Here is a 22599-nt window from a genome sequence, read left to right as displayed (position 1 = left end):
ATTTCAACTTGGTTAGATTTTAGTTCTTTTATTTCTCCAGAAAGGGCTTTTATCTCCCTGGAGAGGGTTTCTCTAATATCTTCTATGCCTTTTTCGAGCCCGGCTAGAACCTTGAGAATCGTCATTCTGAACTCTAGATCTGTCATATTACCAATGTCCGTATTGATTAGGTCCCCAGCCTTCAGTACTGCCTCTTGTTCTTTTTTTTGTGGTGAGTTTTTCTGCCTTGTCATTTTGTCCAGATAAGATTTGCTTTCTCCTGCTGTGGAATTCCGCTGTTCTTGGTGAGTGAAGTTGGTCTTGGCTGGGTTTCTTGTTGATCTTCTGGGGGAGGGGCCTGTTGTAGTGATTCTCAAGTGTCTTTGCCGCAGGCAGAATTGCACCGCCCTTGCCAGGGGCCGGGCTAAGTAATCCGCTCGGGTTTGCTTTCGGGAGCTTTTGTTCCCTGAGCGCTTTCCGTAGAGTTCCGGAGGACGGGAATGAAGATGGTGTCCTCCCAATCTCTCGGCCCAGAGGAGCTGAGAGCTTGGGGTTCCGCTCCTCAGTGCGCCCTCAGAGAAAAGCGCCCAACCTCCCCACCTCCCTGGCCTGCGGTCGCGCCGGTAGGAAAGCAGTCAACTGCTGGCACTTGGAGAAATGTGCCCGGTCGTTTCCGTCTCTGTGGCCTCCAGCCGCGCTCCAAGCCCACCCAGCCTGCGACCGGCACAAGGTAACCCCAGGCTGAGAGCTCACTCCTCGGCTTTGTTGCTGTAGCCGGCTACCCTGCTCTAATTCTTGTGAGCTCTGTGGCACTCAGACACTCCCTGTCCTTCTGTGACCCCGCAGGACCTGGGGTTACGCTGACCCCGTCTGTGCTTCCCCCCAGTTTAGCCTCTGGACGATGTCCCTCTGTGGAGCAGACTTTTAAAAGTCCCAATTTTGTGCTCCATTGCTCTGCCACTTGCCGGGAGCCGGCCCCTCCCCCACAGTCTGTCTTCCCATCGCTTTGGATTCACTTCTCCACAGGTCCTACCTTTCAGAAAGTGGTCGATTTTCTGTTTCTAGAATTGTTGCTCTTCTTCTCTTTGATTTCCCGTTGGATTTGTAGGTGTTCACAATGGTTAGATAAGCTACCTAGCTGATCTCCTGCTACCCAATGTCGTCTCAGCCTGCTACTTCTCCGCCATCTTGTCTCCTCCCTATTTATTTATTTTTAGAGAGCGTGAGTGCCCTAGTAGGGGAGGAGAGGGGCTAAGGGAGAGGAGGAGAGAATCTTAAGTAGGCTTCATGCCCAGTGCATAACCTGACTCAGGGCTCAATCTCAGTACCCTGAGATTATGACCTGAGCCAAAATCAAGAGTCAGATGCTTAAATTGACTGAGCCACCCAGGTGCCCAAAGAGTTTTTTGCATATTTTGGATACAAGTTTTTTATTGGATATGTTTTGCAAATATTTTCTCTCGGTTTATGACTTGCCATTTCATTTTCATAAGTGTCTTTTGCAGAGCAGAAGTTTGTAATCTTAATGAAGTCTAACATAATTTTTTCTTTCATGGGTTGTACATTTTTTTTTGAAGATTTTATTTATTTGCCAGAAAAAGAGAGAGAGAGAGGATGCACAGCATGGGGGAGGAGGTGGGAGGGTCAGAGGGAGATGCAGACTCCCCACTGAGTGAGGATTCCCAACTCTGGGCTCCATCCCAGGAGCCTGGGATCATGACCTAAGCCAAAGGCAGATACTTAACCAACTGAGCCACCCAAGCTCCCCATCTTGGATTGTACTTTTTTGTGTTATATCTAAAAACTCAACACCAAGCCCAAAGTCACCTAGATTTTTTTAAATTAACATATAATGTATTATTTACTTCAGGGGTACAGGTCTCTGAATCATCAGTCTTACACGATTCACAGCACTCACCATAGCACATACCCTCCCCAGTGTAAGTCACCTAGATTTTTCCCTGTATTTTCACCTAGAAGTTTTATGGTTTTGCATTTTACATTTTGGTCTGTGGTCTATTTTGAGTTAATTTTTATGAAAAGTGCAAGAACTGGGCTTATTTCTTTGTGTGTGAATGTCCAGTTGTTCCAACATGATTTGTTTTTAAAAAATATCCTTTCATTATTGAATTACCTTTGCTCCTTTGTCAAATATGAGTTGATTATTTTTGTGTGAGTCTATTTTGGGGGTTTTTATTTTTTTCTGTAATCTATTTATCTATTTTTTGCCAGTACCACACTGTCTTTATTATTGTAACCTTGTAATTAAGTCTTACATTTAGGTAGAGTTAGTTCTCTGACTTTATTATTCTTCAGAGTTGGGTTGGCGATTCTAGATATTTTGCCTTTTCATATAAAATTTAGAATCACCCTGTTAATATACAAAAAGTAACTTACCAGGATTTTATTGGGATTGCATTGAATTTCTATATCAACGTGAGAAGAATTGACATCTTAACAATATTGGTCTTTCTATATATGAATGTGGAATATCTATTTATTTAGATATTTAACTTCTTTCATCAGAGTTTTGGAACTTCCCTTATATGATCTTGCATATATTTTGTTATATTTATACCGATGTATTTCAATTTAATGGGGGAATGGGATGCTAATGTAAATGGTGCTATGTTTTAAATTTTAAATTCCAATTGTTGTTTGTTGGAATATAGGAAAGTGATTGACTTTTGTATATTAACTTTATATCCTACAACCTTGCTGTAATCACTTATTGTTCTGGAAATTTTTCTAATGATTCTTAGAGGTTTTCTACATAACTTCTCATGTCATCTGGGAACAAAGACAGTTTTATTTCTTCCTTCCCAGTCTGTTTACTTTTTATTTCTTTTTCTTGCCTTATTGCATTAACTAGAACATCTAGTAGGTTGTTGAAAAGCAGTGGGAAGAGGGGACATCATTGCTTTGTTCATATACTTTGGGGAAAGTATCTAGAAACTCACATTATGTATTATGTTAGCTCTATTGTACATGTTCTTTACTATGTTGAAAACGTTCTTACTATGTTGAAAATGTTCTTTACTATGTTTTACTATGTTGAAAACTCCATTCCTAGCTTGCTGAGAGTTTTTATTATGAGTGGCCTGATGCTATGTCTTTTGGAAATTTAGTAATTATTGACTCAATTTCTGTATACATACAGGCATATTCAGATTACTTTTTTTATCCTTTTATAAGTTTTGATACATTATACCTTCCAAAGAGTTGGTCCATTTCATCTAGGTTATCAAATTTGTGGGCATGGAATTGCCAAACACACATTTATTATCCTTTTAATGTCCATAAGATTGATAGTGATGGCCCATCTTTCGTTTTTGATATTAGTTATTTGTGTTTTCTCTCTTTTTTCCTCTTACTTTACCTAGCTAGAGGTTTGTGAATTTTATTGATTTTTTCCAAAAGAAAACAGCTTTTGGTTTTATTGATTTTATTATTTTCTTGTTCTCAATTTCATTGATTCCTGCTCTATTTAAAATTTTTTTTCTGTTTATTTTATTTTTATTTTATTATTTTTAAAGATTTTATTTATTTATTTGACACAGAGAGAGAGATCACAAGTAGGCAGAGAGGCAGGCGGGCGGGGGGGGGGGTGGTGGAGAAGCAGGCTCCCCGCTGAGCAGAGAGCCCGACGTGGGGCTCGATCCCAGGACCCTGAGACCATGACCTGAGCCCAAGGCAGAGGCTTAACCCTCTGAGCCACCCACGTGCCCCTTTTTTCCTGTTTAATTTGGATTTAATTGGCTCTCCTTTTTGTAGTTTCCTAAGATGGAAGTTTAGATTGTTAATTTTAGATTTTTCTTTTTTTCTAATATATGCATTCAATGTTATAAATTTCCTTTTTTTTTTTAAAGATTTTATTTATTTATTTGACAGACAGAGATCACAAGTAGGCAGAGAGGCAGGCAGAGAGAGAGGAGGAAGCAGGCTCCCTGCTGAGCAGAGAGCCCGATGCGGGGCTTGATCCCAGAACCCTGAGATCATGACCTGAGCTGAAGGCAGAGGCTTTAATCCACTGAGCCACCCAGGTGCCCCTATAAATTTCCTTTTAAACATTATTTTTACTATATCCCACAATTTTTTGTAAGTTGCATTTCTATTTTCAAATATTTTAAAATTTCTCTTGATACTTCTTCTTTAACCAATATGTTATTTAGAAGTGTGTTGTTTAATTTCCAGATATTTTGTGAATTTCTAGCTATCTTTTTATTATTGATTCCTGGTTTAATTCCACTATGGTCTGGGAGCATACTTTATTTAATTTCTATTCTTCTAAATTTCTTAGAGTGTGTTTTATGGTCCATAATTTGGTCTATCTTGGTGAAGGTTCCATGTGAGCTTGAGAAGAATGTGTATTCTGCTGTTGTTGGGTGAAGTATTCTATAAAAGTCAGTTTGATCCAGTTGATTGATGGTCCTATTCAGTTCAACTATACATTCACAGATCTTCTACCTGCTGGGTTGTCAATTATTGAAAGGGGTGTTGAAGTCTTCAAACATAATAGTGAATATATCTTTTTCTTCTTGGAGTTCTGTCACTTTTTACCTCATTGACACTGTTAGGCACATGCACAGTAAGGATTGTTATGTCTTCCTGGAACATTGACCTTTTTATCATTATCTAATGCCCTCCTTATCACTGATAAAGTCTGTTTTGTCTGAAATTAATATAGTCACCCTAGCTTTCCCTTGACTAGTATTAGCATGTTTTGTCTCTCTTTATCCTTGGTTTATTTGTCTTTATGTTTAACATACATACCTTATAGACAGTGTATAATTGGGTCTTTTTTTTTTTCTTTAAACTGTTCTCTAATAGTCTAATAGTCTTTGTCTTTTATTTGGTGTGCTTATACCATTCCATTTAAAGTGATTATGGAGTGATTCTTGAGGGGCACCTGGATGGCTCAGTCTGTTAAGCATCTGACTCTTGATTTCAGCTCAGGTCATGATCTCAGGGTCATGAGATTGAGCCCTGTGTTGGGCTCCACACTCACTATGAATTCTGCTTGATGTTCTCTCTCGTTCCTCCTATGCCCCTTCCCCTACTTGTATGCACATGCCCTCTCTCTCTCAAAAATAATAAATAAATAAATAGACAAACAAATAAATAAATATTTAAAATTATAAAGTGATTATTGACATATTTGGATTAATATCTTCTATATTTGTAATTAATTTGTATTCATTTCCCTAGTTCTTTGTATCTTTTTGTTTTCCACTCCTTTCCTTCAATGGCTTTAATTGAGCATTTCATATGATTTCATTTTCTTTGCTCTCTTAGTATAAATAGAATAGAATAAAAGTATTAGAATGAAATTCTTTTATTTAATTTTTTAAAAAGGTTTTACTCATTCGCTCATGTGCGTGAGAGAGAGCACAAGCAGAGGGAGAGGCAGAGGTAGGAGCAGACTCCCCACTGAGTGGGAATCCCAACTCAGGGCTCCATCCCAGGAGCCTGGGATCATGACCTAAGCCAAAGGTAGATGCTTAATTGACTGAGCCACCTGAGCACCCTGCTAGTAGAATTCTTCTAGTGGTTTCCCTAAGTTTGCAATATACAGTATATCTAAATTTATTCATATATAGACACTATACTATGAACATATATACCATTTATGTATCTTACATATATAAAAATTAATTATGCTACTTTGTGGTTAATGAGGTTATTTTATATAACACAGTATTCCCAATTCTTCCCTCTTATATCTTTTTATGACATTACTGTTACTCATTTCACTTATCTACAAATCAGAGCCATTGAATATATATTGCTATTATTATTCTGAACAAATTATTAGATGAATGACAAATGAAATATTTTAACTTACCTTCTTTATTTTTTCTCTGATGCTCCTTTTTAAATGTTTATCAGAATTTCATATTATTTTTCTTTTTCCTAAAGAACTTCTTTTAATATTTCTTGCAAGTCAGGTTTAATTCTCTCAATTTTTGTTTGTCTGAAAAAGTTTTTATTTCTTCACTTCTGATGGATAATTTTGGTGGATACAGAATTCTTGGCTGGTGATTTTCTTCTTTCAACACTTAAATAGCATTATGCTGGTATGGAGTCTTTATATTTTAACATTTGATAATAATAGGATGCTCTCATTGCTCTTGAAAGATTCTGCCCTCCCCTTCCCCTCAAAGTCTTACTGGTCATTACACACACACACACACACACACACACACACACATAATATACATATACATAACACACATTTTATATATATATATATGTACACACACACATATATAATCACACACACACATATACACACACACATATATACACACACATATATATGTGTATATATATACATATATATACACACACACACATATATATGAAGTGTGTATATATATATACACACACACACATATATATGAAGATAAAATGAGAATGTCTAATTCCAAACTAACCCCACAAGAAAACCCTTTTTAAAAAATTGGGATTACATTACATTTATAAATTAACAAAAGAAGAATTTTAATCTTCATTATATTGAGTCTTTCTGTCAAAAAGTATGGTGTTTTAATTTATTTAAATGCTATTTTGTATCCTTCAGCTCTGTTTTAAAGTTTTCTTCTTATTTAGTGTCACATTTTGATAGTTAATTTATCCCCAATAGTTTTATTTATGTTGTGCTAATATAACTATGCTCTTTTTTCATCATATCTTTTAAGTGGTTATTGTTTATTTATATGTTTATACATACAGATTATTGATTTCTCTATACAAATTTTCAATCTTATTTCACTCTATAATTTTTTATAATCATTTTTGAATAATTCTCTTAGGTTTTTCAGGCATACTAAGTGTCATCTTCAAAAAGTAGTAGATTACCTCAATTCTAACATTCGTACACATATTTTCTTTTTCTTTTCTAATTGTGTTTTCCAGTACTTCCAGTACAGTGTTAAAGAATAGTGCAATGGGGGCGCCTGGGTGGCTCAGTGGGTTAAGGCCTCTGCCTTCAGCTCAGGCCATGATCCCAGGGTCCTGGGATCGAGCCCCACATCGGGCTCTCTGCTCAGCAGGGAGCCTGCTTCCTCCTTTCTCTCTCTGCCTGCCTCTCTGCCTACTTGTGATCTCTAACTGTCAAAGAAATAAATAAAATCTTAAAAAAAAAAAACGAATAGTGCAATGGTAGTGTATGATTGTCTTGACTGTCACTGTAGTGGAAATACTCACTGTTCAGTGGTTCTCACATTTGGGTGATACCAATTCCTTAGAGGGACATTTGGGAATGTCAGGTATATTTTGTTTTTATAATAATTCAGGGAAGTTGCTTCTGGAATTTAGTATGCGTGACTCAGGGGTAAAATGTTAATAGAACATTTGTTGAGAAAAACATGACTCTAGTGTTTTCCAGTGATTATTGGCTTGAGATATATTTTTTTTTAAATCTTATTGGGTATTTTTGTTAAGAATGATTGACTTTTTTGAATGATTTCTCAACGTATATGGAGATAGAAGATCATAAGATTTTTAGGCATAAATCTATGTTAATATGATAGATCATATTAATATATTAATAGATATCTTTTTTTTTAGGTGGAGGGGAGAATACAGAGGGAGAGAGAGAATCTTAAGCAGGCTCCACGCTGGACATGGAGCCTAATGCAGCGCTTGATCTCACAGTCCTGAGATCATGACCTGAGCTGAAATCAAGAGATGGATGCTTAACTGACTGAGCCACCCAGGTGTCCCAATGGATATCTTAATACTGCAAATTCCTTTTATTTTTAGAATAAACCCCAATGGTCAGATGTGTTATTTTTAAAAGTATGTTATTAGATTGTGTTTGTTAATATTTATTTAATAAGCTTCAATATTCATAAGTTAATTGGGCCAGTAGTTTCATTATTTGTGTATGTGTATGTGTGTCTATAGGAGCACATGCTTGATATTTGCCAGGTCCTTGTTTCATTTTAGGTAGTGTTGGAATTATTTTTAAGATCAGAAAATTCCCCTGTGAAATCATCTGGACATGTAGAGATGCAGGAATGAAGAATGATTATAACCAAACTAATTTCTCTATGTCTTCTTTGAAAATTAGAGTTTACATTTTTCCATCCTTTTTAGAGTCTGCTTTGGTAAGGTATGTTTTCCAAGAATGTTACCCATTTCATCTATGTTTTCAAATTTATTGACATAGAGCTGAATAAAATTGTTTCTTACTTTGTAAAACTTTAATAATTTTATTAAAAAATGTGTTTTTCTCTTTTTCTTGTTTAGGTTAGGTAGTTTATCCTTTATTTTAGTTTCAAAATAACCAGTTTTGAAAGGCCAGAAGAATATGTAAACATTCAGGTAAGAAAGGAAAAGATATTTAAAAAAAAATGCATGTATCTCTTTATTTGGGCAAAAGGAATACAGGAAGGGTAAACCATAAACTAAGAAGATTGGTTACCTACAGGGATGGTTAGTAATGGGGTAAAAAGAATGAGGGGATGAGAATGGGGTAGGAGAGATGAGTGGGGAACAATGCATTACTAAGAATGTTTTTGTTTAGCTCTGATGCTTAGAACCATGGTAATACTTCACATGCTGAAAAAGAAAATTAGTATCCACTGGGATATGGGTGGAATCCAAAATAGAATATGAAAATCACAAATGAAACTAACTGTATTACAGATGAATAACAAGCACACTGAAGGGGATGGGGAAGAAAAGAACAAACCTAAGCAGCTCTGGAAATAGTATTTGTACTGTACACTACAGGGCTAATGACAAAAAGAACTGTACATAAATATTGTGTGCTAGCCACTAAATGTGGTTCTCGTAGGGATATGGTGAGCAAGCCTGAAACTATGCATACACTAGAACTGTACAAATTAATACATGTAATGAAAGCAGGTTTCTTATTTTCAGAGAAACAAGTTAAAATAAGCAAAGGGAGAAGGCAGAGAATAGGCTGTGTGGTGTTGGATTAAAATTAGAGATATTAATAGGAACTAATACTTTTTAGTAGATACATAAATACCGACGTAAATGGAGAGATATGTGTATGCAGGTGTTAGTATACACATGTACAGACACTTCCTAGGTGTGTCCACAGAGAGGGGCTAGACACTGAACCCAATACTTCAGGTGTGCTTTCCATAGATCGTTCTCCAACAGTAGGAACCAGGGCTTCTTTAAGAAATAGTGGATTTCAAGGATGCAGCAGAGAAAACAGACAAGATGAGCCTAGAAGGAACTGTGACTCCAGAAGTAAAGACATATTTTTTCATTGCTGGGGACTTGTTTGAAAGGATACTGAAAACAACTTGAAGAAGCTACCAGTGTCCAGCACAGACATTTTGGACAAGAGAATTAAAAATGCTAGATTGCATTATAATCTGTAAAATAAACTAAATCATCCATGGGTCTCTGTCAATATAAATAAATGATTGAATGAATAAATGGGGAGAGATGCCGCTCTTCCTTATAGTAGCACCCCATTAATAAATGTAGAACAAATGATAAAAAGAAGAAGCACTATTAGCCGGACACTGCAGTAATTGTAATCAAGAACCATCAGTGAGTACTAAAATCAATCAGTGAAAAGCAACATATTTACATAGTGTCAAAATATTTCCCCAGAAGATATTCATTAACTACAAGGGGAAAAATAGTAGCTTTACAATGCAGAAACATGGCCTATCCCTCCTTACCAAGTTGACATCATCAGTAATGAGACATACAAACATCGGTATGTTCGGATACAGTGTAATTCTGAGATATTTTTGCCAAAGACTCAAACTTGAATCCGATTATGAGAAAATACTAAAGAAACCCAAATTGGAGGACGTTCCAGAAAACAGCTAACAAATACTCATCAAAAATGTCAAGGTCATGAGGTTAAGGAAAAGCTAGGAATTGTCACATATTGGAGGAGACTAAACTAAATGCAATGTGGAGTCGTGGACTGCATCCTGGGCCAGAAAAAGGGGATTTGTGGGAAAACTGGCCAAGTTTGAGTTTGAGTACAGTCTGTAGATTCACTAATGGTATTGCATTTGTTTAATTGTCTGGTTTCAATGGTTGCACTACAGTTATGCAATATGTTAACACTGGGGAAGTGGGATAATGGACATACAGGATCTCTATGTACTGATTTTGTAATTTTTCTGCATACCAAAAAGTATTGCAAAATTCAAAGTTAAAAAATAACTTGCTTTTGATTTTGTCATTAGTTTTCCCATTCTGTTGTATAACTCATTACTTTCTGGTTTTATTCTTCTTATCTCCTTATGCTTTCTTTTGGTTTACTTTATTGTTTTATTTATAACTTTTAAAATCATAAAATTCTTTTGTTTTCATTTTCTATTTTATTGATAGAAATGTTTAATGCTAAGGATTCACAACCCTCCAATGTTGAGAAAAGCTATAGGGTTTTATAATAAGTATCTCATATTCTCATGATCTGGATTTTACAATTAATATTTTATTGTATTTGCTTTATCACATACCTAGCCCTCTAGCCAACACTTCTTCAATCCATTTTATTTTTTCATGCATTTAAACATAAGCAATAGATATTAGTACAGCCTGTCCCCCAAATACTTCAGCATGCATGTTAGGAACCAGAGTTCAATATTTGTTTACCTTTTTTTTTTTTGAGGTAAAGTTTCCAAACAATGTTATAGATATTTCTCACTGTCTCTTGCTATTTATTGAATATTGAAGTGGAAAAACTGGGAGCATTTTTCTCCACCTTATAACTGACTTAATTGTGGCTCACTGACTCCAGAGTATTCTTTCTTTGTCTTTAAAATTCAAGACTTTCCTAGATATTATCATTGTTTATCTTCTTGTATCATTTTTTTCTGGTACATGCTAACATCTTTCAGTGAGTAAATTCATCTCTAAAGTTTTCTTAGATCTTATTCTCCATATGTGTTCTGGTCCATTGCCTTTGTTTTATTGAATGTGTACTCCAATTACATGATTGCTACAACTTCTTATCCTTTTTTTATAAGTATCTTTAACCATGAATCCTATTAAACTCTTTATTCCGTATTGTTTGCCTCTCTTGTCTATTATTTCTCTTACTGAACATCCTACAGTGTCTGTTTTCCCATTTGTTTGTTAAAGGTGGAAGGTTTTTATTTTTCAAACATTTCTTTGTATTTCTTACTGAGTCCTGCCAGTTCTTGTTTCATCATCTATAGTCTTATCATCTGTTACCTGGCATTCTGTGTCTCTGTTTTGTAGTATTCCTTTGTAGGCATGTTTGTTTCACTATTGTTTTTAAATTCATGAAATGAAGTTTGGTCACTTAAAAAAAAAAAAAAAAAGCCTGCTTCCCTTTAATACTTTTCTAGTGAGTGTTCTTTATCTACCAGTGAATTTTGCTGCCCTTCTCCACTTTCTTCGCCACAGTATATTTGCATCAATGCTGTACTTACTCCTTTTTTACTATTCATCTTTAAATCATTTGGATTTTTCTTGGCTAGATATTTGCAGGAGTGTCCAAGCAGGGGTGCTAGGCAGTCCTCAAAGTCTGGTAGCACATCTCACATCTCTCTGGATCCCTAAGGATCCAGAAACAGGAGTAAACCCTGAAATAGTAGTGTTAAAGATAATTAGGCATGAAGGAAAAAAGGGGGAAAAAAGGAGTTTTTCCTAAATACATTTACACATGGTAGATTTAATAACGGTGTGCTGCCTTTGCTGTTGGTAATAAATATGTCTTTAGTTAACATACAAATAAAGGAAAGTTTTTTACTTTAGGCTGCCTGGGGTCTTTTTGTGCACATTTAACACTGTCATTTGCTCCTAGTGGGTGTGCAATGTTTGTACAATTGAATTATTGGGTAGAATGAATTATAATAGAAGAAAAAGAGAAAAAGTAAAACTGAAGCTCTTTCTTTTAACTGTGGAGATGATCCTTATCAGCAGTGGGTGAGGAGTCCTTCTCTATTAAGATCCCACTGCAGAGATGCCTGGGTGGCTCGGTCATTAAGCATTTGCCTTCAGCTCAGGTCATGATCCCAGGGTCCTGGGATCGAGTCCCACATAGGGCTCCCTGCTCAGCAGGAAGTCTGCTTCTCCCTCTGCTGCTCCTTCTGCTTGTGCTCTCTCTCTCTTACTCTCTGTCAAATAAATAAATAAATAAAATCTTAAAAGAAAAAAAAAGATCCCACTGCAGACCGTTTGTATAATTTAATGAAAAAGACAGAGATATTATCCTCCAACTAGTTGACAAAAGACATGAAATAACACTGGATCATTTCTAACATCAGATCTTAGGTTCTTTATATTTTACAACCCCCCCTTTTTAAAAATTTTTTAAAAATTATTTAAGTATTTTGGAGAGAGAGAGAGCACGAGTAGGGGTAGAGGCAGAGGGAGAGGAAGACAAGCAGACTCCCTGCTGAGCAGGCACAGACATAGGGTGGATCCCAGGACCTGAAATCATAACCTGAGCTGAAACTAAGAGTCAGAGTCCCAACCGACTGAGCCACCCAGGTGCTCCTAGTATCCCCTTTTAGGACCTACAATCAACTTAATAGAATAGACAGAGTTTACTCTCAGTTCCATAAACACTTATTTTTTTTTAAAACAATTAATTGTGTGTTTATGCTAAAGGACACATTTTGCAAACAAATTTAGTCTTTGATTAAAAAATTCAGTTGAGGAAAGGAAATTCATGGGAATCTTTTTATTCTGCCCCTCATTCCATTGTTATTTAATCCTATAATGGTGGTGATGTGTTTCAATGTTTGAGTTGGAATTTTAGTATATGAATTTTTAAATATAGGAGTAAATCCTGAAGAAATTTTCTTCTTTAAAATAAAGAAGTCTTATCTTTGCATTATGTTCTTATTTGCTTTATTCGAGGATAGGGAACACGAGTGAGTAACCAGTCACCAGCTGTTTTTAGCTTTTCCAAGGTTCAGAATCTTACCTGGGGTGTGAAGAAACAGAGCAGTCTCTTGGTCTGCAGATGAGATGATTACCAAAGCTATTGCATGCTGGCACTGAGCATCTCCATTTAGAACATGTATTGATGCAAAGAATAAAAAGCCATACTGGGAAGGCTAGGGTGATCAAAATCTCTCTGGCTCATGGACGAGGGGATGTCAGACGTCTCTTTTGTAAGAGAACTGCTGTTTGTGGACTGAGGGAGTGTGCTTTTTGTATTTATATGATGGATTTGAGATTCTGGGATGTGTGTGTATTTAATTTTATGATAAGAAGTGGTCTAATAAGAAAAAGCCTTCTCATTATGTTAAAGGCAACACCTGTTTTGCTGGGGAAGGGCAGGAAGGTACAAATGGACCATGTGGCTAATTCAGCTAAGTGGCCAAATCAATGCTCAGTGGCATATTTGAAAGCAACCAGTTTGAAAGTAGAAACGGACTTGTGTATTTAAAAAAGGATGGGGGGTGGTGGTGGCAAGAAAAGACATCTTTGGAAATTAAATCTGCTTAATATGGCTTAACAGCATTAAAGATAATAAAATAACAATGCTGTTTCCACAGACCAACTCTCTTGCTCAACCAACACCAAAGCATCATTCAATGTTCCAGATGCAGAGCCTAGTTTTCAAAAGATGTTACTCTGGAAAGCTCCCAAACAAATAATGTCTCTTTATTGGAAGCAAATGAAGAAAAAAAGAGGATCTGTGGGGGAGGGAGAGCTACATAATTGTATTAAAGCATAAACTTAGCCGTTCAGATAGGGATCCGTGAGAGAAATCATTGCCCCGGGTTTAAGCAGAGAGAACCTGCAGTCAGAACCACTCAGTAGGGTAGCCCTGCTAGCGATTGAGAAGATGATGGGGAACAATGCCGAGCCCCAACTCAAGAATTCAGCCAGGATTGGATTTAGGCTAGTTTTGTTGCACTTTGGGGACCTGGAAGACCTTGGAGGTTGGTTGTCTGGCAGGGGAGGTAGGAGGGGGACTTGGTGAGTTAGGAGAATGTAGCTTTTAACAATTCTGGCTCTGGGGTCCAGCATTCTTGCATGAGGTATGACTCTGCTCTTTAACAGTGGTACGGCTTTGGGCAAGCAACCCGATCTCTCTGATTTTTTTTTTTTTTTCTCATCTGTAAAAGGGGCTAAAACTAGTATTGATCTCAGACGATTGTGAGGGGAGATTAAAAATGCTAATATGTACAAAACACCTGACCAGATGCCGAGCATATAGTTAGGATACATAAATGTAAGCTGCTATAATATTATATTGCTAAAATAATAATAACACTAATAATAGTAAGCCCAGGATTTAAGTTTTAGATTCTTCCTGGTTTAAAATGTCTTTCTACTACACAATTTTCTCTTGCATATTCATTAATTATTCAATCAGTTTAGTCTTTGGAAATCTTTCCCCACATCTCAGTCCCCTGAATAGGACCTGTATCCAAGAACTTATATTGAAAGCATGCATTTATTCATCTCTCATTCATTCATTCATTCATTCAATGGCCATTTATTGAGAAGCTACTGTATGCTAGACCCCATTTGGAGACAAATATACATATAATGGTGAAAAAGGCAGATTCTTTAATTGTAGGAATTTATGGCATGGTAGGCGATGTACATAGTAAAGCAGACCAGTGGGACCAAGTTCTGGGGATTTGGGCAATGGCTTTCTGGGAGAAATATATAAATTAAAACCTGAAAGATAAGCAAAAATTACTCAGTTGAAGTAGAGACATGAATGGGTAAGAGCAGAGAACTATTCCAGAAAGGAAGAGAAGTATGTTAAAGGCAACAATGTAGGAAAGTGAATGAGGCACTGCCCCATGTGACTGGATAAGGGGTATGAAGAGAGGAGTGTCCAGAGATGATAGGAGGGTTGGAGTTAGATATGAAGGGCTTTGTTAAACACATTCAAAGAATATTCGTTTTACCCTGAGGGTAATGAGAATGGAAAAGAGAGAATTCTAACATTTCAGTGAAAGCTGATCTACATTTTTTTCATACCATAATTCAGTTATTCCATTGTTTCTTTACGACAAGTCTAAGACATGGAGAAGGGCAACAATCTCTCCCTTTTTGTAGCCAAGAAAACAGTGTTAGAATCATGTCCTCCCAGGTGACTGCCAAGTTCCATTTTATAAGACAACCTGATGACAAAAAGCATCTCTTCCCTTACTTCCCAATACACCCTTATTTCTCCAAATTTAATTGATGGGATGTTGATGCTGAGATATTGTTCAAGGAGAAAAATTTATAGAATAGGGCAAATCCTTTAGGAAGATAGGTGACCTGATATGGGCCCCTATAGCTCCCGAATCATTTGATTCCATGGAGCTCAACACGCCTTGGCCTGCCTTCTCCATTTGGAAGCTCGGTCTGGGTCTGTTCTTGAAACCCATTGAGGAAACCATGTGAGGTTATCTCCATTACTGCCTCAGATCTTCCTCCCTTGGCACAAGGAAACAGTTAAAATGAGTGGGAATTTGAAAAAGGTCCAAGTGCAGCAGTGCATTGATCACACATATCACAGAGAGTCCAAAAGCAGTGAGAGCAAGCAATATTTAATCCAGAGATTCATGACTCTCATCAGGCTCAGGTGACTGTACGTATGTACATACATATGCAAGTGAGCAATAACAAACATTAAAAATAGGGCTTTGCCAGCTTGGAATTTTTCCAGCAAACAATTTTCCTCATTTTCTTCACCTTCTTAATGATTCCTTTCTCCCTTGGTTTTTTATCCTCATGAAAAGCCAATGAATTCATGAACAAGGATAAAATTCTCACAACCTGAGAGAGAGAATGAATAGGAAAGAATTGTTGGAGGAGGCAACTTTTTTTTTTCTTTAAATGACAAGCTTTTAGATGAAAGATGCTATCCTAGTTACCTAGAAAGCAGAGAACAGGGCTTTGCTTCTAGATATAATAGATAATTTTTGTAACCATATAAGATGTCATTTACTTTTAGAAAATTATTCTTATTTTGAAATGATTTTAAATTGCAGAAGACCTACAAAATAGTACCCATAGCCTTCATGCAGTATACACTTATGCTAACAGCTAATGTAACCAAGAAATTAATTTTGGTACAATACTATTAGCCAAAATACAAAACTTATTTAGGTTTTACTAGTTTTTCCATCAATGTCTTTTTATGTCCCAGGATTTCACATTGCATTTAGTTTTATGTTTCCTTAGTCATTTCCAGTCTGTAACAGTTCCTCTGTCTTCCCTAGTCTTTCACATCCTTGACACATTTGAAGAGTACTTGCCAATTATTTTGTAGAATGTTGGGAAGTTTGAATTTGTCTGATATTTTCTTTTGTTATATTGATGTTAGACATTACTGGGAAGAATACAAAAGAGGTGAGGTGCCCTACTCCAGGCACATATTAGGGGGACATTGTATCAGTGTGTGTTATTGCTGTTGTTAACCTTGACCACTTGGCTAACATCCATTGCCTGGCTGGCTGCCTGGACTTTCCACTGTAAACATTTTCTCTTTTGAAATTACTAAATATTTTTTAGAGGATACTTTGGGATTATGCAGATATTCTGTTTCTGTTTAAACTTTTACTCACCAATTTAAGCGTCCATGGATGGCCCTTGTCTACTGTGATGTTTTAATGGTGATCTTCTATTTCTCTCATTCTTTTTACATGCATTAGTTGGAATTCTTCTGTAAGGAAGAGTTACCACTTCTTCTTCATGTATTTATTTATTCAGTATGCTCGTGTACATTTTTGTTACTCGGATTATGATCCAGTATTATTTTATTTATTTTGTTGCTTGATTGTTTGAATTTTGGTCATTGGCAGCATTTCCAGATTGGCCCCTGTGGCATTTCCATATACTATCATTTGGGTTTTTATTGTTGTTCTTTTGTTTTGTTTTGTTTTTGAGCCCTTGGGCACTTCCTTACTTTCTGGCTCCACAAGATACTCAAGGCCCCTAGTGTATATTCCTCACTCCAGCCTAGAAACCAACCAGTTGTCCAAGACACCTGGTTCCTTTTATTGGAGAATGTTAACTTAGAGGGTTTGGGTGTTAGGTGTGGTTATTGCTATTGAAGTCTCACTCTTTCTAGGTTCTCTCAGTGGATAGAGCTAGAAAAAACATGTATGTGTACTAACTCATGCATACATACAGATCTCTAGTTGTTTATCTGTTCCATATTGATACCTTCAACTTAATCCAGCACTGTAAGGTTCATTCTAGTCTTCCCTCTTTCCTTATTTTTAACTACTTTCTATGACAGTAAGAAACTTGACTCTCATTACGTAAAATGCATATATTTATTTGTTCAACCTTATACACAAATAGTGTTTCAGAATTTCTAACCAGTCCTCCTTTCCTAAACAGATTTACTAGCTAGAGTATAGTACTTGTGTATAAATACTTTCTGTCTTTAGCCTAATAGTACTACCTTCCCAAAACATTATTTCCCAAAGTACTTAGGCCAACTACATTGTCTCCAAACCCTTCGGTGTGGTTATGTGATTCATTTGAAATTCATTTAAATTTATTTGCCATACACTGAGTTATATCTTCCCTGCCACATCCTGGTTTGTTATTATTATTTTTTACATTTACGTAAAGTATGGTAGTTTTGTGTTTAACTTTGTAAGAAATCTCCAAACTGTTTCCAAAATGACTTTCCCATTTCATATTCCTACCAACAATATATGAGAATTCTAGTTGCTCTACATCAGTGCCTGAACTTGGTATTGCGTGTGTTGTTCTTTTGTTTGTTTTAGCCATTCTAATAAGTGTTGTATAGGTCAGAGTTCACTTTTTTCGGACATGCAATTATTTAATCACCATTTGTTGAAAAGACTATCTTCACTCCATAATTGCCTTTACAACTTGGTTAAAAATCACTCGGTTCTATATGTGTAGGTTTGTTTGTGGCTCTCTATTCTATTCATTGATCTTTGTGTCTATCATTCACCAATACTATGTAGTCTTAATTTATTGTGGCATAGAGAAGTATAGGAAGCACTTATCTGCATCATCCCAACCCCCCAGTCTGGAGCAGCTGAATGCCAAGATCCCCTCAGAGGGAATTCACTACATGGGACAAGGCAAACAGGAGGATCCCAGAAATCCTTGTCACCTTCCTGGACATCTGCAGCCTTTGCTACTGAGGACCGCTGCAGTCTTCACCGATGTTGAACTCAATAGATAGAGCCACCCGGAGTCCCTACCACTTCATCTCCTTCCTGGGGCTGGAGGTGTTCCTGTGCTGAGACCTGCTCCAAATGGCCCAAGTTGTTGCTGTGCTCTGCACTTCTTGATTGGGGTACTACAGTGCCTACCATTTACAGAATTAGAGTTGCCTTGTCCTACTCCCTGCCTCCTGAGTCCTAATGACCCTCCACCACTGAGACTATGAAGCTGGTGCTCTGTACTCTGCCTCATGGGTCCTGAGTTACAGATGTGACCCACCATCACCAGAGCTGTGCTGCTGCTGCTCTACACCCTGTCCTCTGGGGCCTGAGTTGGGACTTAGACCTGCCATCCCCAGGAGGTTAGGCTGTTGGCACATTTCCTGGGCCCAAGCGAGTAGTACTCCTTATCATCCCTGGGCCCATACTCATTGGTGCATCCTGCCTCCTCACCACTCTCAATTCACCATGGTGAGCCCTAGAGACCCAGATCCTAGTTCTGTAGGTGATCTAGACCCAGATCCTAGACACATGCCTATACCTCAGGCATTGGTACCTATGCTACAGTAAATGTGCTGTGCCCCAGGCCCCAGATGTCATAGTAATTCCATGTGACCCTGAGCCCAGGACCCTGGCTCCACTGCCAGGCACTGCATTTTTTTAAGTTTATCTAGATCTCCCCTTTCCCCAATACACATATATACATATACTTCATGCTTTGTTAAGAATTTCCTCAGATAGGTCCTTGCTTTATCCCCATCTATCAGTGCTAGGGAAATGCCTCTCTCTGGATTTCTCTGCTTGAGTCTCACACAGATGGCCTCACATCTTCTAGAAGTGAAGTAGCTCTATTGTTTTATCCCTTTCAACACCCTCAGAGAGAACCAAAGGTGCTGGTCTACTATTCTAGTACCATAAGTTGCAGAAACTTAGTCTTAGCAACATGACCTGTTAATTGTGCCCTCAAATATCCAAGTTTGGATCTGAGGCTGGAAAAGTTCTACTCTATGCACAATAAAAGGAAGAATAATGTAGACAATGATAAAAATCTCCCATTGATGTAGGTTAGTCAAGTTTATACACTACAAAGATAATTTGGTTTGTGGGTATGTGCAATTCTTATCTTTTAATTCTCTTAGCTATTCCATATCTCTCCAATAGTTTTGTTTGCTTATTATCAAGAAATGGACGCAGAGCCACTTCAATTTATAAGTTTAAAAAATAAATTATGAATATTTTCCTATGTAGTGGTAGCACATTACCTATGATGTACCATATGCATGATTGTGGCCTTAGCAATGTATGAGAAAGCAAAGTTGAAAACTTCTGAACTAGTGAAAAGAAGGGCCATATGCACCCCAATGTTCATAGTAGCAATGTCCACAATAACCAAAATGTGGAAAAGCCAAGATGCCCTTCAACGGATGGATGGATAAAGATGTGGTCCATATACACAATAGAATATTACTCAGCCATCAGAAAGGATGAGTACCCAAATTTGGCATCAACTTGGATGGGACCGGAGGAGATTATGCTAAATGAAATAAGTCAAGCAGAGAAAGTCAACTATCATCAGTTTCAGTTATTTGTGGAACATAAGGAATAGAATGGAGGACATTAAGAGAAGGGAAAAATGAAGGGGGAGAAATCAGAGTGGGAGATGAACCATGAGAGACTATAGACTTTGGGAAACAAAAGGAGAGTTTCAGAAGGGAGGGGGGTAGGGGGATGGGTGAACCCGGTAATGGGTATTAAGGAGGGCATGGATTGTATGAAGCACTGGGTGTTATACTCAAACAATGAATCATGGAACACTACATCAAAAACTAATGATGTACTGAATAGTGAATAACCTAACACAATTAAAAAAAAAAAAAAGAAAACTTCTGAACTAGTTTAACTCTTCATCTGAGTTTTGAGACCCCCTTACATTTCTGCCAAGTAATTATTCATCCTCTGCTTGCATACCTCCAGTGACAAGGGATCTCACTTTCTGAAGGAACTCCAATTCTCAATAAGCTTAGTGCAGATGAAGCCGAAATCTATCTCTCTGAAATTTTTCTCCATTTCATTCTATATTTTTAGGCTAGGTAGAAAATATCTGTGAAGAGGTCATGGCACAGGGCAGACTTTTGGCTCTTTCCCTGAGGTCTTAGCCAAACCTCTGATGTACCACTGGACTTGATCTGCTTTTGTTTTTTGTTTTGTTTTAATGGGGAATTTTGCTTGATGATTGAAGCTGATTAGCATTCCAAAGCAGAGATGAAAGAGGACATTTTGGAGCACATCCAACCAAGAGTTGTATTTGAAGTTAATCTACTGGGAGAACTTAGAGGTGTGAAAAGCACAGAGCAGATGACCTTTGCCCTCTCTAGACATCACTGAATACCAGTCTTACCCAAAGGAGCAGAAGAGTCTAGGAAAGAAAGTTCATCTCTATGGAAATGCATTTGGATCCATAGCATGAGGGCAAACAAACAAAATTATTTTCTAGACAAAGCAATAGTTTATAGACTGAATAACAGTGTTCAAGAATCCAGATTTTAGAGTTTGAATCAAAGCTCTGCCATTACTAGTCATGTGATTTTAGACAAATTCTTTGATCTCTAAACATCAGCTTCTTCATCAGTACACTAGGAATACTAATAGCACTACGTCATAAGATTATTATGACAGTTAAATGTGGTAAATTACATAATGGATCATTATGGGAAATTATTATTTATATTTAAAAATTTACATTAAATTTTAAAAAAGGTAATTTTGGTAAAAATTTCATAGATAAGCTGACTCACTTTTTTTTTTCCAAAATAAAAGTTTATCTAAATTGGAAATCAAATTCATTTAAATGGCCTCCCTCTTCTCTTTTTGTTCCCCATTGACTCATGTCAAAAAAGATAGCTTTGCCAATCTCATCTGGACAGCTCTTTTCAAAGAATGTCAACAACTGTGGAAATACTGTATTTAAAACCTAAGGGTTTAGGGTTTAGGGGTGCCTGCGTGTCTTAGTCGGTTAAGCATCTGACTCTTGGTCAGGTCAGGTCATGATCTCGTGGGACGTGAGATTGAACTCCCTGTGGGCTCTGGGCTCAGCGAGAAGTCTAATTGAAGATTCTCTCCCTATGATGCTCCCCCTACTCACATCTGCATGTTCTCTCTCTCAATCTCTCTCTCTCTGTCTAAAATAAATAAATAAATAAATAAATAAATAAATAAATAAATAAATCATCTTAAAAACAAAACAACAACCCAAAAGTAAGATCTCATTAATGAGTACCCTCATGAGACTACTGTTTTTAACTTTCTTTACATAGGAATTTAGATTCATTGAACTTTTCTTCTCTAATATTATATACACAATCTAAAAAATATTTTGGATTCAACTGTTTGGATTAGGAATTCTGTGTAGACATAGCCAACATTGTTGCTGGAGGGAAAATATGAAGAGGGCAAAGTGAGAAAAATCACAGCCTGGGGATAAAAGAAGAATAAAGGGAAAAAACAATTGTGCTCTTTATGAAGAACATTGAGACCAACATTTGAGCTACCTCCAATGTTTATTGTGAACTGGGGGCCAATGAAATATGTGTTCTTTGACAGTGTCTTCCAAATTTTAACTGATAGACCAAAGTGGTGTCTTATTGTTTGATATAACTAAAGTTGAATAAAGTATTTCTTTTATTGTGGACTTTCTGTTCATATCTCTTCTGCCCATTTTCTATTGCGTTGTGCATTATTTATATTAGATTGTTTTTATTGTTTTCTTTTTGTGTTGTTTGTTAAGCTTATTCTTGGAGGTTTATAAAAACTCTTTACATGTCAAGAAAACGATGCCTTTTACATGAAGAAATGTTTGTGTTTCATATTGTCAAATTAAGGACATGACATCATTTAAAAACATGAATCAGGAAAGCATCAATAGTTCTGGAAAAATGATTACTTGCGCATGCGCGCATGCACGCATGTGCAAGTTTATTTTATTCAATTTAATTGTAATATGAACATGAAATATCACCAAATTAGCACTTACTCCTATTTAAAAGAAAGCAAAGAAAAAACATTTTTTGTTCAATTTTGTTCACATTTTTAAATTTTTATTACTGTTTCTTTTAGAAAAGCATCCTTTCTTATGAACCTCTATCAACAAAGATATTTGATACATATTGTGCCACTTTTATTCTGAGGTTCAGTAAGAGTTTTATTCATACATTTTAGTTTTAAAAACATGTCAAGATTGGGAAAGAATTCTGTTAAGAATACCACAATGTTTATTTTCTCTATTTTTCCTTCCAGATACAGTGTGGGGCAACAAAAGTATTTTGCTTAAGGAAGCTCACTGCATACAATTGCTCCCAAGGTACTGTGTTGTGCCCTCACACTGTTTGGATATATCTGAGTATAATTTCTTGTTTCTCTTATTTTTACTAGTAATGTCTGGCATTATCTTAAACTTTGGGTGTTCAATAATAGATATTAACTAGTGAAATTAATTAAGCCAATTGATGCATTATTAATA

At 36.6% G+C, this 22599-nt stretch overlaps 1 protein-coding gene across 1 annotated transcript in view; it reads left to right on the top strand.

Moving 5' to 3' along the window:
• LOC308343878 (uncharacterized protein) overlaps positions 1 to 8202 on the top strand; it is a 391106-nt gene extending 382904 nt beyond the window's left edge. The window contains exon 4 of the mRNA XM_080805090.1: positions 7552 to 8202. The gene's annotated coding sequence lies outside the window, so the exon portion shown is untranslated. The remainder of the gene's footprint in view (positions 1 to 7551) is intronic.
• Positions 8203 to 22599: the final 14397 nt, after the last annotated feature.

This window comes from Martes martes, assembly GCF_963455335.1.
Source record: "Martes martes genome assembly, chromosome: 5".
NCBI classification, from domain to species: domain Eukaryota; kingdom Metazoa; phylum Chordata; class Mammalia; order Carnivora; family Mustelidae; genus Martes; species Martes martes.
This window is presented reverse-complemented; position numbering and strand designations above follow the sequence as displayed.